General features: G+C 41.4%; 1 pseudogene; it reads left to right on the forward strand.

Moving 5' to 3' along the window:
* Nucleotides 1-8485, forward strand: part of LOC129823302 (MAM and LDL-receptor class A domain-containing protein 1-like) — a 51404-nt pseudogene extending 42919 nt beyond the window's left edge.
* Nucleotides 8486-17109: the final 8624 nt, after the last annotated feature.

The following is a 17109-nucleotide window of genomic DNA, read 5'->3' on the forward strand; positions in this document are numbered from 1 at the left end:
ACCAATTGGATACCACGAAATTGGGGGGAAAAAAGTGGTGAAAAATACAAAAAATAAAATGTGACTATTTTGAATCATCGTGTTTCTGATGATTCTCATATAAAAGACAGAATTGCCTTTCTGTCCAATTAAGAGATGAAGTCTACGGCTTAATTAGTGGCGATAGCTTTGTCTCGACTCTGGTGTGGCCGAGGTGATCATCCAATCGAAATAACTAGTCGCTCCCATTGGTTCTCATGAATTCACGGTCCAATCCAAATCGTCTTTGACATAACAACATAGTGTACTTACTCTTACGGATGATGAAAATGGATTCAAGAGGAGCGCATTAGTGCACAGTGAGTTCCCACGAGTGGAACTTAATGAAGAATGCATGTAATAAGATGTATGACTTTTGTGTAAGCGTCTGCATGTGGTACAACTCATAACATAGAGCTCTGTCTGAGCTACTGAAGCGGCGTCTCAAATTGGGACGCAGACACTGAAGGGCCTCCGGTACACTGTCCCTAGTGCACGTGACAAGCTGTTGCTTCTACTACCGGTAATAGCATTGTCATGTGTTGTGATGTGTGTATTCCTCTGATCTTTATCTGTTTTCATTCCCAGCCCCAGAGAGCAGTGTGTCCCCATCCCCAGCCCCTCTGTGCCCCCCCTCCTCCTTCGCCTGTGCCAGTGGGGAGTGCATTGATGAGGGCAAGGTGTGTGACTTCACCCCACATTGTCCTGGCAGGGAAGATGAAGTCAGCTGTTGCCAACCCTGTTTCCAAGTAACAAACACACCACACTCTAAATCCCATAAACTCCCTTTGGCGTGTCCAAGGTGCTACCCTACACCTTCAGGCTTTTTGCAGTTTCAATGATTATTATTATTTTTGCCACAGTTGTAGGCTATATCAGTTCAATCGATCACGTGTGATCCTTCAGGTGTTTGACGTTTTATGTAAGAGCATCCTTCATTGTCCAATGTAGTCTACGGTAGGAAATAGTCAGATGAAGTCTAGAGGCCAGAGATGGGGTACAGTTCCATTCTTATTGAATTTCACTGTAGGAAAGCAAATCAATCAGTGCATTGACTGGAACGTAGTTGGAATTGACCCTCCCTCTGCTAGGGGCAAATAAATCCATTGTCTTGTTGATTTTATTTATTTCGGGGTAAAAAGTTAGTACAGTTTAATTTATTTTACAAATAAATCCAAGAGGATAACACATGAAAGCGTTAAATACACTTACACTTACTACATTCACCCAGCTTCCCTCTGTGACTTTGAGGGCGACTCCTGCGGCTGGCATGAGTATGACTTTGCCCAGGGTGATGGCTTCGACTGTACCACTGGGCCACCAGGGCCAGATCCCTCCTCTGGACTATTCCACCAACAGCAGCTAGGGTAGGAGGGAGGGACGCTGTCAACACAACACTCCAAAAAGCACAGTAAGACTTGGCTCTGGTCCAGGGTGGTACATGTGACTTGCTAACAGCGTCAGTGTCGGCAAGCCGCATGTAACACGTCGAACCAAAACTAAGTAATACTGTGGTCTGAAAACGGCAGTTATATCCTCCACCCCCACCGAGCGATCTAATGGAATAAGCACAGCGGTGTGATAGCCTGATAAGATGCTGTGTGGGAGTCGGCTCGACGCTGTCAGTTTGAAAATAATATTACTCACAGATTAAATCACTTCTTCAGAAAAAGCCCTGGCTGGTATTTTTGTAAGTACAGAGCCATAGAGAGCAGTGGCGGCTGGAGAGAGAAACGCTTTCTCAGCCATCTGAATAATAGAGAGGATATCAACATCTCTCCTGCCTGGTATTAAAAACAACACAATATTTCACCCGCTCCCAAACTTTATATGCTCTTCCTCCTTTCGGTATTGTCAAGGTTTTTTTTGTCAGGATAGTCAACTTCTTGTGGAGGTCAGGCCATTTTGTACGTTTATGCCTTCTTCCTCGCGTTTATTTTATATGATGTGTCCTTCCTCTTTCCTGTCCTTCCCTCTGTCCATTTCTCTCAGCTCAGGTATTTTCAGGTTTTTATGCTGTGTTGTAAAGCCTCTGGTTTTGAAAAACTATCCCATCTTATTGTAAGCTACTTTATGTTTGTCTTGAAGAACAGTAGCAGCATTTCCTAGATGTCTATTCCTCTTCTCCCCTCTTGAGTCATCAGGCAAATTACGTTTGCAGAGGTGGAACCCCAAAATAAATGTAAGTGATAAAAACAAATGTAGTTAGTTGTGACATTTTATAGATAAAAGGATAAGAAGAATATTGTTTTTAAATGTGTGCATGCTTTTCTCCTTCAAGAAAACAACAGATTTTAAAATGCCTATCCGCTAGCTGCCGGGAGGATACTCTTGTGCATCCTCTGCCAATGTAGGTAATCAAGGAAGGAAGCATACTCCTCCATTCACCTACTAACGAATTGTCACTCTCCTCGACCGCTTTTCCGGGTCACGGAGTAGAGGAGATACCAGACTTTTTCCCAAATGAAAATCTCCCACTTTTGTCTTAAACACACCATTGGGGTGCTTCAGGGTACAGCACTGTGCCCAATGCTGTTTCCACACCGGAGTGCCTCAGGGTTCAGCACTGGGACCAATGCTGTTTCCCCTCTGGGATGCCTTGTTTTATGGCTGTTTAAAATCCCTATCAGAGGACAGATTGTATTTTTCCTGTGGATGATTGGAATGTTACCTTTGGCAGAAAATTGCACTTTGACAGTTTATAAATGTAATCTTTCTCTACAGCAAGCAGAAACGGTCACCTTTTAATGTCCAGCATGTTGCATTATCATTCCTGGACGAATCATTACCTCATCATCTCTAGAGATGAAGTACACTTGAACAGCAAACTGTAATAGGTTGCATACCAACCTGGTCAAATGACTGTTATGTATCAGTAGTATGTTGAAGGCTACAACATCCCAAATGGTAACCTACGGACCCTGGTCAAAACTAATGCACTATATAAGGAAAAGCATGTCATTTGGGACGCAGCCCAAGTGTCCCTCTCTACCTCCACCCACCTAGGCATTATAACTCAGGCCTCTCGGTAGGGGCTGCAGAAATGTCCTTGCGTATCGCTGTTGTGGACAACACCTTTGTGCTGTGGCAAACGCTTTATAACCAAAGCAACCACTGGAAGCAGGTCACGGTGCAGCTGGGCAGCATCAACCAGCCCTTCCAGTTCTCATTGGCCAAGATCAACCTGGGCGTGTTCGACAGAGTCTCCGCCTTGGACGACATCTGCTTCCAGAACTGCTCGTTGCCCCTGGCAGTGAAGACGGGGTAGTGCCCCAGCCACACCCACTTTCACACTTTCCCACAGACCTGCTAGACTGTGGGGACGGCTCAAACGAGGACAACTGATGTGAGTCACACGCACACAGGCAGACAGACAGAACGAGGCAACCATAAGGTAAAAATAGAATGTGTATGTGTGAGATAATAGAATAAACAACAACATAAGAAAGCTTTGGCTCAGCACTTGGCTCTTATACCGCGATATGGTGTGACATGATAACAGGAAGCCATTGTTCACTCAGTCCATATTGTCTTCCTCTCCAACTCCTCTTCTCTCATCTTTGACTGGACGCGCACCCTGGGCCCCACGCGCACCCTGCAAACTGGAACCTGAAAGGAAAACACCCTGGGCAATGTTAACGGGCACTACCTGAACATCGATTCCCCCCCCCCCCCCCAATGAGTTTAAGGACATGGCCTGCCCAGTGTTCCAGCCTACCCCCCAGTATCGCCACCACCCCCCAGCACTCCTGTGTGTTCTGTTTCTACTACCACATGTTTGAGTCTCGTGTTCAACCTGGCCGTATACATGAAGACCATGGCCGCGGTCACATGCTATGGGTGCGCTACGGCGACCAAGGCAACTTGTGGCACAGGAAGACCCTCTACCACAACAGCACCAAGTCCTTCCAGGTATCTAGGTTTTCTAGAAAACCTTGGAATTTTGGAAGTTTTCTGCAATCAGGAGAGAATAAGCAGGAAACTTGGGAATCCTCCAACTGGGATTTTGTGAAAACCAGGGAGAGTTTTGCAACCCTACAGGTAACTCATTCAACACTCGTCAAATCAGTCCCTGCTGAAAAAAAACAGCTGGTCAAACTGGGTCATGGTGGTCTATGCTGGTCAGTGCTGGTCTGATGCTGGTATGCTGGTCCAGCGTGGTCTCTAGCTGGTCAAGCTGGTCTGTTTAGCTAGCAAAACCACACCAATCATTATCATATTTCCCAGCATGCTCTATTGCAGTTAGATTTTTTTTAGATTTTTTTTTAATATCAGTGTTTTTGCATGTACACTGATTGATTAATTAATCAATAAATGTATTGTATGCTACAGAAAGATAAATAACATAAATGTTTCTAAACAAATCCAATCTGTTAGTTGGATTTATTGCACCCGTTACTGAAATGGTTGTTCCAGTTTATATGGTTGAGGTAGTCTCCTTTAGTCATTTTACTAACCCTGGCAGTCATTCTGAATGTGGATTGTGTGTGAATAAAAGTTCAAAATGTTGGATACCTGCACTGGATTCCAGTAGGAATTAAACAAGACAGCATAATCTGACTTGCAGGCCTGAGAAACCCACTGTATTATTGAAAAAGTAGGCACTTAAAGTAAGGCCTTATGATATACATTAAGGGCTATAATTATTGGAAATACTGTATCAAATAAATAAAACAAATACTGAGCTACAGTTTATATGCAAATTATGTTATTTTATACCAGTACAGTTGCTCAGACAAAGATATTTTGTTTAACAAGTAATAAAACAAATCTGATAATGATAGGGGTCAAATTTATTGCCACCCTGTTTTCAATACTGTAGCACCCTCCCCCTGAGAGGATAAAGCCTTTTTCTAAAAGGATTTATGAGATGGGAAAACATGTTGGGAGGGAGGGATCTTAGACCATTCCTCCATTCAGAAAAATAGCCCCATAACATCAAAGATCCACCACTATATTTTACTGTAGAACATTTTTGCCAAAACACTTGGCTGCAAGTGGATCTTCCAGCAAGACAATAACCCCAATAACTAATAAAAAATGCAAACACATTTTTTTATTGACCACAAAAATCAACATTTTGCAGTCAGTCTCAAGACTTGAACCCCATTGAAAACATGTGGTTTGAAATGAAGAGGACATTCCATAAGAGTCTCAGTCTCCAGACTTGAACCCCATTAAAAACATGTGGTTTGAATTGAAGAGGGCAGTCCATAAGTCTCAGTCTCTAGACTTGAACCCCATTAAAAACATGTGGTTTGAAATGAAGAGGGCAGTCCATAAGTCTCAGTCTCTAGACTTGAACCCCATTAAAAACCTGTGGTTTGAATTGAAGAGGGCAGTCCATACGTCTCAGTCTCCAGACTTGAACCCCATTGAAAACATGTGGTTTGAAATGAAGAGGGCAGTCCATAAGAGTCTCAGTCTCCAGACTTGAACCCCATTGAAAACATGTGGTTTGAAATGAAGAGGGCAGTCCATAAGAGTCTCAGTCTCCAGACTTGAACCCCATTGAAAACCTGTGGTTTGAATTGAAGAGGGCAGTCCATACGTCTCAGTCTCCAGACTTGAACCCCATTGAAAACCTGTGGTTTGAATTGAAGAGGGCAGTCCATACGTCTCAGTCTCCAGACTTGAACCCCATTAAAAACATGTGGTTTGAAATGAAGAGGGCAGTCCATAAGAGTCTCAGTCTCCAGACTTGAACCCCATTGAAAACCTGTGGTTTGAATTGAAGAGAGCAGTCCATACGAGCAGATGAAGGATATCAAGTATCTGGGAAGATTCTGTATGAAAGAATGGTCTAAGATCCCTCCCAATGTGTTCTCCAATCTCATGAATCATTTTAGAAAAAGGCTCAGTGTTGTTACCCTCGCAAGAGCTGGCCAACGATTTTGACTCCTATCTTTTTTAGATTTGTTTTTTAACTTGTTAAACCAAATATATTTCTCTGAGCAATTGTGTTAGTATGAAATAAAATAATTATCCAATTACTTTGAAGATGCAATATAGCTCAGTACTTAAAAAAAGAAATCTATATAGTATTTTTTTCTCATATTTATCAAGTGTCAATAATTATTGACCTGACTATATGCAATGTATTGTCTTAAATAATTAAGCACTTTGATGCTGGTTTTGCTGGTGGCCAGCATATGGTGGTACGCTGCAGCATACCAGCATCACCAGCATGCCAGTATAAGCTGGTCACCAGCATACCATGGTCACCAGTGTCCAAAGCACAGCAAAGGCTGGTGACAAGTGTGACCAACCAATGCTGTTTTTTTCAGCAGGGGTGCCAGAGAGGATCATGATTACGTCATATGTGATGGTTCATTGACGTTGTCGTCTGGTGAATAAGCCTTTGTGAGGGATGGTTTGTTCATGTTGAGAATGTTCATGTCAGTGGTGTTTCTGCTATGAAATCACACTTCTTCCTCCAAAGAGTCGCCCATTCTTGCTCTGAGACTCAACAGAAAACATTCCACAGTGAGATCGGTACATTAGCCTTTTTGCTCCCAAATGAAAATCACGGATTGCCCTGCGTGCTGTAAAGTTAGTTCAGAAGACTTCCTTCCTTTGAGCTTAAATTACATTGAAGCAATGAGGACCTGATTAAGTCACTAGCTAATATGCTGTCGCCAGGGGTTGTCACATCCTGCCCTAGACCCTGCGTATCTCTCCTCTGTCCAATCAGCTTCTAGTTAACACCATGGACTGCAGGTTCTTCCAGCTCCCATCCAATTAACAGCCCAGATTAATTAACTCAGGCCTGAGGTGAGCTAGAGGAGGAGCAGAAAACAACCTTGTCTGGATGGAGGAGATGGATAGGCTCACAGACTGCGTGCTCTCTGCAAATGCGCGGACGCACACTTTCTCTGCTCCATCAGCCCACTACCAGCTGCATTGTAACTCCGAGTGTGTTTGGAATTCTAATAGAACAGAGCAGAGAGAATTGAGCTTGCTTGCTAGCTACCAGTTAATTGAATTGTTTCCCACAGTCGTACTTGGCTTGCTGAGGAATGGAAAATGCCTCCTCAAACAGGTTTTCAAAGCAATATCCAGTAGTTTAGACTCTGGTTCTCTCCATGTTTTGCTGTTATGCTGAATCGACAATCTACAACGATGTTGTGGGGTAAATTGTTTGCTGCTTTCCTGGCGGAGCGATTGTTACCAGGCTATAGGCTTAACCTGCTGAGGTCAGAACTATGATAAGATGTCTACTTGTGTGGCTGAAAGAGACATATGGCTGTTTCTCAAATTACATTATTCTATGGGCCCTGGTCGAAAGTAGTGCACACTATGTAGGGAATAGGATGCCATTTTGGGATTCAGCCAAATAACACACTGAATTGAAATGGAAAACACACAGAGCACTCTACTTTTCCCACACACCTGACCTTTTTCTCTGTTTTGGCAGATTCTGGTGGAGGGCACAGTCGGTGACGACTTCAATGGAGACATTGCCATTGATGACCTGTCCTTGCAGCTGACTAGCTTGCAGCTGAAGCAAGCACACAAGTTTTCTCCTGGAAAATGACCCTTTGTAGTTATACCTTACCACGAGCATGTGCAGTATAGCTGTGTCCCACTCTAGGTTGAGTTACAGTTTGTTAGATGTGTTGTATGTAGAGTTGCAGAATTCCGGGAACGTTCAAGAAATACCCTGGTTTTCCCCAAATCGAGGTTGGAGGATCCTGGAATCAGGAAGGAAGCAGGAAATACAGAATCCTCCAACCAAGATTTCTGGAAAGCCAGGAAAATTATTGAATGTCCCTGTAATTTTGCAACCCTAGTTGTGTGTTATTAATTTGTTTGTTTCAGGGGACTTGCCTTCCCCACCGACAGAAGCCCCTACAGAACAGCCCCAAATCTGTCCAGAGGGGGAGTTTGTGTGTGGGGAGCACAGGGAGTGTGGGGACGAGATCAGGGTGTGTGACTTCAGACATGACTGCTCCGATGGGTCGGATGAACAGCACTGTGGTGGGTAGTAAACTCGTTCTCTCAGATCTGGAGCCGTATCTATCAAGTGCTCATGTAGGATCAGGTCTTGTCTGCCCATGTAACTGTTTTAATTGTGAGCGCAAAGGCAAAACTGCTTGGGCTGTTATTTAACCAGCAATGTATTATTGGAGTCTTTTCCCTCACTCTCTTTCTGTGCACTCTCTTCATCCACAGAGAAGACCGAGACCACTAGAATTGTCTTGAATCAGAAATGTTTTTCATCTGAATTTTCAAAGACCATTGGTTTTGTCTAATGGTGTCTTTTCTTCCTCTCTCTCACTTCCTGTGTTCTCTGTGTGCCCCCCAGTGAAGGAGGTGTGTGATTGAGGGGGGCGACTTAATGTGGCAGGGAGAGGGTCTTTCCCGCTCCCTCTGTCCTTCTCCATTCATTTCACTGGCAACACAGGGCAACACCATACACCTCGGAGAGCAGAACCACCGGCCAGTCAATGACCACCCCCTGTGAGTCACAAGCACATGCACAGTCTTGAAGACACGCGCATACAGTACACACACACACACACACACACACACATTGGTTGTGGGAACGAAGCCACACGTTTCCTGACTAGTAAATCAGAACGTTTATTAAACATTCAGGGAACAGAAGTGAACAGTTTCCCCGTTCTGGGAACGTGTATTTTTAGGTTGCAGAGAAGTTCTGAGAACATTTAACTCTGGTTCCTTGAAAGTTTTCCAGGTGGGTTTTTTGAAAGCTCTGAGAAGGGAAATTCTAGGTTATTTCGAGTTTTTTTTTATTTTTATAACTTCGTTAAAACTTTTACTGAATGTTTCAATAAGACATTTAACACTGCAAGCTTATTTTGGATAAACTTTTCTTTATTACTCCAAGCACAGATGGGACTCATTAAAATGACTTTCCCGAGCCATTAATCATGTGAACACTTTTTTATTGTGACACATCATCAGTGAGATTTGGACCTATGCTTTTCTCTCTATCCACGGAATTAGTCCACTGTGACACCAGGATGGAGCTAACATGCCATGTTTTTAATGCATACAAAGCTGTTCATTTTAGTCTATTCAAACAGACCCCATTTTCAAATTAAAGAAGCACTCGTTAAGACCAGGTATGGCCAGCCAACATATAAATAGTTTTGTTGATGCTGAGAACAGAATGTATATGTTTTTAAATAACATTCTTAGAGTGTTCTCTGAATGTTACTAACATTGTGTTTTTTTTATGGAACGTTTTTTTCGTAATCTGAGAACAGAATTTAGAGTTTATTGATGTTGTGTACAACTCCATTGTATTAACATTCCCAGAATATTGCCAGAACTGACATGAGAGACAACCAAATGTTCTGAGAACATGGCTTAAGTCACATCATTTTTGAGAACGTTCCCACATGGGAACTTGCTTGGAATGTCCTGCGGAAGTATTGAAATTCCCACAGAAGAACGTTGTTTCCTAAATGTTCTTTTTACAATTTGAGAACATGACTTCAAACCTGTAGGAAACGTTATTCTGAAGTACTGACATTCCTACTGCCGCTGGTGTAAAGAGGACTAGGCAGGAGGCAGTCGCAGGTTTAGAACTACTGAGCGTATTTAAGTGCCATAGATCGGGACAAAACATATCATCATAAACAAAAAGGCACTGGGCAAACCCAAAGTGCAAAATATAAAGTACAGGAAATAGGACAGAGTCCTCTCAGGAAAACAAGTAACATTTTCAATGACCGACAAAGACAAATGGCAGACGGAGTATATATACAGTGATAGAGTGGGGAATGGAACCAGGTGTGTGTGTAATGATGACGAGACAAGTCCGGGGTTGATGAGTGAAGGGCGTTTGCCAGCAGTAGGTTCGGCAGCAGCTAGAAGGCCGGCGATGCCGAACGCCTGAGCTCGACAGGAGGGGGAGTCAAAGCGAAGGCTGGAGTGACCCACAGAAGAAAGTTGTTTCTTATTGTTCTCTGAAAAACTTGAGAACATTCCAAATGTCAAACCATTTGGAGAACAATTCTACAACATTGCCAGAAATGGAGTTAAATGTACCCATGTTCGACATTTTAGGAAATGTTCTGTTAAAAGTAATTAAGTACCAAGAAAGAATGTGTTTTGTCAAGTTCCTTAAATGTGCTGAGAACATTCCTAAGCCCAGCAACAGAAAGTAGTGGGAGGTTTTATGCTAAATAACCATGAACAACCACGCTCTCACCAAGCTCTAAGAAACATATGGTTCTCAGAACATGATGTGCTAGCTGGTATACACGCATACACACACACACACCAGGAGCAATAACACCATCACAGCCCTCTGAGACAGAATTATGGTGTTTCTGATACTTACCTGTCCAGGCTATGATTGCCTACCTGAGGTCCTTGGGGTTGACAGAGAAGAGCAGAAATGGCCATCCACTCTGGTACTCCAATTCGGTCATTTCCTGGGGTGGGGGGTGTGCAGTGTGTATGTGGGACAATTGAGGCTTCACATACCTAAGCTTATTGGACACTGCCCTTTATTCCATGTCATGGTTGAGGTAAACATAACGATTAGGGAACATTGGTTTCCTGCTGAGTTACATGTTTTCCTCTTTGATTTTTATAGAGATTTGTGGTGAGCAAAGCATGACAATAATTGGATGCTCTTCCAAGGACAACTACAGTGTATTTGTTCTTACCCAACCTTATTCCCCATGAATTAATCCTTCCTGCATTTTAAACGCATTCATACTTAACTTCTTTGGGCTGCAAGCCCGACGTCGGTACACTTATGAAAACAGCCAGGCCAAGTGCAGGGCGCGAAATTCAAAATAGATTTTTTTGAAATATTTAACTTTCACACATTAACAAGTCCAATACAGCAAATGAAAGATACACATCTTGTGAATCCAGCCAACATGTCTGATTTTTAAAATGTTTTACAGCGAAAACACCACGTATATTTATGTTAGCTCACCACCAAATACAAAAAAAGCACAGACATTTTTCACAGCACAGGTAGCTTGCACAAAACCAACCTAACTAACCAAGAAACAACTTCATCAGATGACAGTCTTATAACAAGTTATACAATAAATCTATGTTTTGTTCGAAAAATTTGCATATTTGAGGTATAAATCATAGTTTTACATTGCAGCTACAATCGGAAATAGCATCGAAGCAGCTAGAACAATTACAGAGACCAAATTGAAATACCTAAATACTCATCATAAAACATTTATGAAAAATACATGGTGTACAGCAAATTAAAGACAAACATCTTGTGAATCCAGCCAATATTTCCGATTCTTTAAGTGTTTTACAGCGAAAACACAATATAGCATTAAATTAGCTTACCACAATAGCCAAAAACACAACAGCATTGATTCAAGCCAACAGTAGTGATAACGAATAAACCAGCAAAAGATATTAATTTTTTCACTAACCTTCTCAAAATTCATCAGATGACAGTCCTATAACATCATATTACACAATACATATATTGTTTGTTCGAAAATGTGCATATTTAGCGGCACAAATCGTGGTTATACAATGTGAATACTAGGCAAAATGCAATAACAATGTCCGGAGAAATCTTGGAGAGGCACCTAATCTAATCAATAACTAATCATAAACGTTACTAAAAAATACATGTTGGACAGTCAAATTAAAGATAGCTTAGTTCTTAATGCAATCGCCGTGTTAGAATTCTAAAAATAACTTCATTATGACATCCAGCTTACGTTATGACGAGAGAGCGCCCAAAATCTGGGCGCAAACTAATAGTACACATTTTCGACAGACAGACATCATAAATGGGTCCTACTTTTGATGATCTTCCATCAGAATGTTGTACAAGGGGTCCTTCGTCCAGAACAATCGTTGTTTGGTTTTAGAACGGCCTTTTTCCCTCTCGATTTAGCAAGCAAAACTTGCCAAGTGGCGCGAAGCTCTCCATCGTCAACAAACTCAGAGAACGGAACACGGCAAAACTCCCGAAAAAATTTCAATAATCTGATTAAACTATATTGAAAAAACATACTTTACGATGATATTGTCACATTTATCAAATAAAATCAAAGCCGGAGATAATAGCCGTCTATAACGACAGCTTTTTAGAAGGCAATCCCAGGTTCCTCCTCGCGTCTTCCTGAAAACAGGAAATTGGTGTCATGTCATGCCAAAGGCTCTTATTCGACCTCAGTTCAAGCTATACACTCCATTTCTTCTCTCACTGCCTATTGACATCTAGTGGAAGGCGTATGAAGTGCATGTATAGTCATAAATCTCAAGCAAAATGATAGGGAGGGCCTGGAACAGAGCCTCGATTTGAGATTTTTCACTTTCTGACAGGAAGTTGTTGAAAAAGATGTTGCGCAACTCCTTAAGAACAAACAGGAGTCCAAATCTTTCCACAATTTACATAAGGATGAAAAACACGCGTTGCTTGATTTACAATCCGATACCTCAGTCCTTATTCGTCCTGCTGACAAGGGTGGGTCGGTTGTACTTATGGATAGGGCAGCTTATGTAAATGAGTGTCACAGACAGCTGCTTGATAAAACCTTTTACAAGAAACTCAGAAGTGATCCCACTTCTCAATTTCAGAATACTATCTTAACTGTCCTAGATGGGTATTTAGGTTGTGGTCAGATAACCAAAAAAGAACATGACTTTTTGGCTATTCAACACCCAAAAATTGCCACTTTTTATACTTTGCCGAAATTACATAAGAATGTTACTAAACCTCCAGGGCGCCCTATTGTAGCGGGCATTGATGCAGTAACGGCCCCTCTTTCTACTTTTGTTGACTTTTTTATTAGACCACTCGCAGAACAGCTCCCCTCCTTTGTAAAGGACACCAGCAGTATGATCTCTATCATAGAATCTCTTGATCCTCTCCCTGAGAACACATTGTTAGTTACTTTTGATGTTGAGTCGTTATACACTAATATTCCTCACGAGGGCGGTATTGAAGCTATGGAACATTTTCTTCTGCAACGTGACCCCAATAAACTACCTTCCAGTGAATGCATTATAACATTGGCTGAAATAGTACTTACACACAACTATTTCATGTTTCTAAATGATTTCTTTATTCAGACGAAGGGTACTGCTATGGGATCCCCCATGGCTCCTAACTATGCTAATTTGTATGTTGGTTACATGGAGAAACAGTCTATTTTCAATCCTCTCAAAAATGTTTTCTTGCCTAACATCATTATTTGGAAACGGTATATTGATGATATTTTTGTTCTATGGAGGGGTGATGTAAAACAGCTCCAGGCGTTCCATGATTTTCTTAACTCCTGTTCTGAACATTTGAGATTTACTATGCAATCTGATACACGTCAAATCAGTTTTCTTGATCTTCTGATCTTGTGTGAAAATAATGTTCTATACACTGATCTTTACAGGAAACCTACTGATCGTAACAGTTTGTTGAGGGCTGACAGTTGTCACCCACTTCCCTTGAAAAATAGTTTGCCCTACAGCCAATTCTGTCGAATCAAAAGAATTTGCAAAAAACAATCAGATTTCGACAGAAATATGGCTGAGACGCAAAGAAAGTTCAAGGAGAGGGGGTACAAAAATGTTCAGATTAATAATGCCATTGAGAAAATTCAAAACAAAACGAGACATGACCTTTTTCAAGGGCAGTCTCGCAAAAAGACGCATTCTTGCATTTTAACTACCCGCTATTCAAAGCGCTCTGAACAAATTAAGGGAATCGTTCACAAACATTGGCATATTCTTAAATCCGATGATAGTCTCGGTAATGTGTTTTCTGACCTTCCCTTGGTCGTATTTTCGCGGGGCAGAAATCTCCGAGACCAATTGGTACACTCTGATTTAACCCCCCAAGCTATTCCTGAACAACGTCTATTTGCGCCCCTATTGGATGGTAATTATAAGTGTAATGGCTGTGCCCAATGCAATGGCACTTATAAATGCAGATCCTTTAAACATCCACAAACAGGGACATCGATCCCAATCAAAGGTGTTATTACGTGCTCCACTAAGGCAGTTATTTATCTCATAACTTGTCCTTGTGGTAAAAATTATGTGGGTAAAACAAAGCGTGAATTAAAAGTACGTATCTCAGAGCATCGTAGCACCATTAGGTGCAAAAACTTGACCTACCCAGTTGCGGCCCACTTTTTGGAGGCAGGCCACTCGATTTCATTTTTGCGTTATATTGGCATCGAACATGTCACCCTCCCTAGGAGAGGGGGTGACCTTGATAATTTATTGTTAAGACGAGAGGCTGCTTGGATATTTAATTTAAAGACCCTTGCTCCCTTCGGTCTTAATGTGGACTTTGATCTGAAGCCATTCTTGTGATTGTTGTGATTGTTGTGACTTTGCCATTGTGGTTGTTTGTAGGCTTGTGTGGTCTTTAGTGTGTCTATGATCGTATGCTATCCATTTGTATTAATTGTATGTTGCTCATTCTATGCCGTTTTAATATGAGTAATTAACCAATGATATTAGGCCACTGTTGGCCATGATTACTGACACCTGTGTGTTTTGACACTATATATAAACGAGTCATCCCGCAGTGTTTGTGATTGTACCCTGATGAAGACAGCTTGTCTGTCGAAACGTTGGTAATTAAATATTTTTGCATCTGAGCTCCTAGAGTGTGCGGCTCTCCTTTATTTTCTAGTTTTCTACTCCGCTAGCCAGCACCTCGCCTACATAGGTGTGCGTTTCTTTTTTCTTCTAGGAAGTTTGCTGCAAAATGAGTTCTGTTTTACTCACAGATATAATTCAAAAACGGTTTTAGAAACTTGAGAGTGTTTTATATCCAATAGTAATAATAATATGCATATTGTACGAGCAAGAATTTAGTACGAGGCCGTTTGAAATGGGCACCTTTCATCCTCAATACTGCCCCTGCAGTATTTCATACTCAATACTGCCCCTGCAGCCCAAAGAAGTTAATGCACTGCACTTTTAAGTGAAAGTTATGATCCCTTATTGATGTCACTTGATAAATCCACGTCAATCAGTGTAGGGGAGGGGAGGAGAGAGAGGATTTTTAAGTCTCGAGTCAATTGAGATATGGATTGTGTATGTGTGCCACTCAGAGTGTAAATGGGAAAGACAAAATACTTAAGTGCCTTTAAACAGGGTATGGTAGTAGGTGCCAGGCACACCGGTTTGTGATAAGAACTGCAACGCTGCTGGGTTTTTCACGCTCAACAGTTTCCTGTGTGTATCAAGAATGGTCCACAACCACTTCTGTCGATGATGTGGCAGCAGCTAAGTAACGAGGCTGTGTAGCTGCAACAATATTTCAACTAATTCTTCAGCGCATAGTTACACACTATGTTAACTAATTGTCCAAGATATCAGTTACATGGACAAACGAGTTAGAAAACGCACAAAAGCATACTTTTTTTCACAAAAAACAAGAAAATGGCATCTTTACTTGCAGCTAGCAAGGAAAATGGCGGAGAAGAACAGCCTGATGACCCAGTTCTAAAGGAGATTCGCAAAATGAAAGACATCTCGAAGAGAAAATTGCGAAAGCGGGTGAAGATGTTGAAATAAAACATACAGTGGGCGCACTGAAAACAAAAGTATACACTCTCGACAACCAAGTTACAAACGCTGAAGAGAGGATATACACTTTGGAGGACAAGAACACCAGCCTAAATGACAATGTTGGAAAAAATGGAGACTGTGATCGAAAAACTCGAAGAACGACTTCCTAACCAGGAAAATTACAGTTGGAGGAACACACTTTGGATCGGAGGGTTTCCCGAAATCCACATAAATAGGGTGGATTGTGTGAAAGACATTTTTACAAAAGACAACCTCCTGTGGTCAATATTGGCCACAACAGGCGTGTTCGTGCCATGCGTGATGGGCACAGTTCATGTATCGTTCTAGAAAGTTTCTTTTTGCAAGTATAATGATCCGCCTGTCTTTATGTTCAACGTTTTTGGTTGATCTATGTCATTTCTATGACATGTCATCTCTGTGATTTCAAAATGTATATGGTCATGGCTATATTTGGCCTTGGTAAAACGTTCCTATTCTAGTTGGAGGGTCAGTGCTCAGAAGACCTCGTGACACTTCACACGGATGAAGGCCTGGTTTAGTGGGGAGGGAGATTTTTAGGGATATGTTTATGACATATTTGTTCGATGGGAAGTTTAGTGCTCTAGGTGGGAGGCACTACCAGTCGTTCACTTTCTCTGATTCGCTAAGCAGTGTCTATCAGAAACGCATTGATTTAATAAAATATTCTAACACTCGTCACGTTTTGGTAATAATATATTTACAACCTTTCAGATATGACGACAAACGTGATGAAAGTTTTGTCGTGGAATGTGAACGGATTAGGTTCATATTTAAAAAGACGAAAGGTATTGAAACAAAAACACTCATACGTGATTATGCTCCAAGAAACCCACCTGCTGGAAAAGTATGCTCCTAGGGTGGGAGACAGAAGGGTGGGCAGTGCTTACCATAATACATTCAAGCAAAAAAAACAAAGAGGTTGTCTCTTTATTGAGAACTCTAATAGGCCAATTTGGGTGAATATGGAAGAAGAACTTAATGCCCCATTCAGAGCATCAGCTTATTTGAGTCAACAAAAGCTGGGATTGCAGAATCCAATCATTTCCCATACTAAAAATATATGGAGTCAGATTCATAAGAGAGAGAAAGATCTTCACATTCCTTGACAAGCTCTGCTTCGTTATGGAACAAACCTAAACTAAAAATAGTAGGACACATGTTTTATTAAATTGGTATGCCTAGTTAAATAAAGGTTAAATAAAAATTAAAGGGGATAAAGAACATTTGTTTCTTCCTAGGTTTTGGCCTTTCTAGGGAGTTTTTCCTAGCCACAGTGCTTCTACACCTGCCTTGCTTGCTGTTTGGGGTTTTAGGCTGGGTTTCTGTACAGCACTTTGAGATATCAGCTGATGTAAGAAGGGCTATATAAATCAATTTGATTTTGATTTGTCTACATCGAGAAAACACATTCATTTACAGGCATAATATAATTTACAGAAATAATACTTTTGGAGAAGAAGACCTTCTCCAATTTAGAGATTGTATGTTTAAGGTAGGATTCCCTGTACATTCTGATATAAGTGCTAAAATAGAAATCCTCTGCAA

The sequence above is a fragment of the Salvelinus fontinalis genome, chromosome 25, assembly GCF_029448725.1.
Source record: "Salvelinus fontinalis isolate EN_2023a chromosome 25, ASM2944872v1, whole genome shotgun sequence".
Lineage (NCBI taxonomy): Eukaryota > Metazoa > Chordata > Actinopteri > Salmoniformes > Salmonidae > Salvelinus > Salvelinus fontinalis.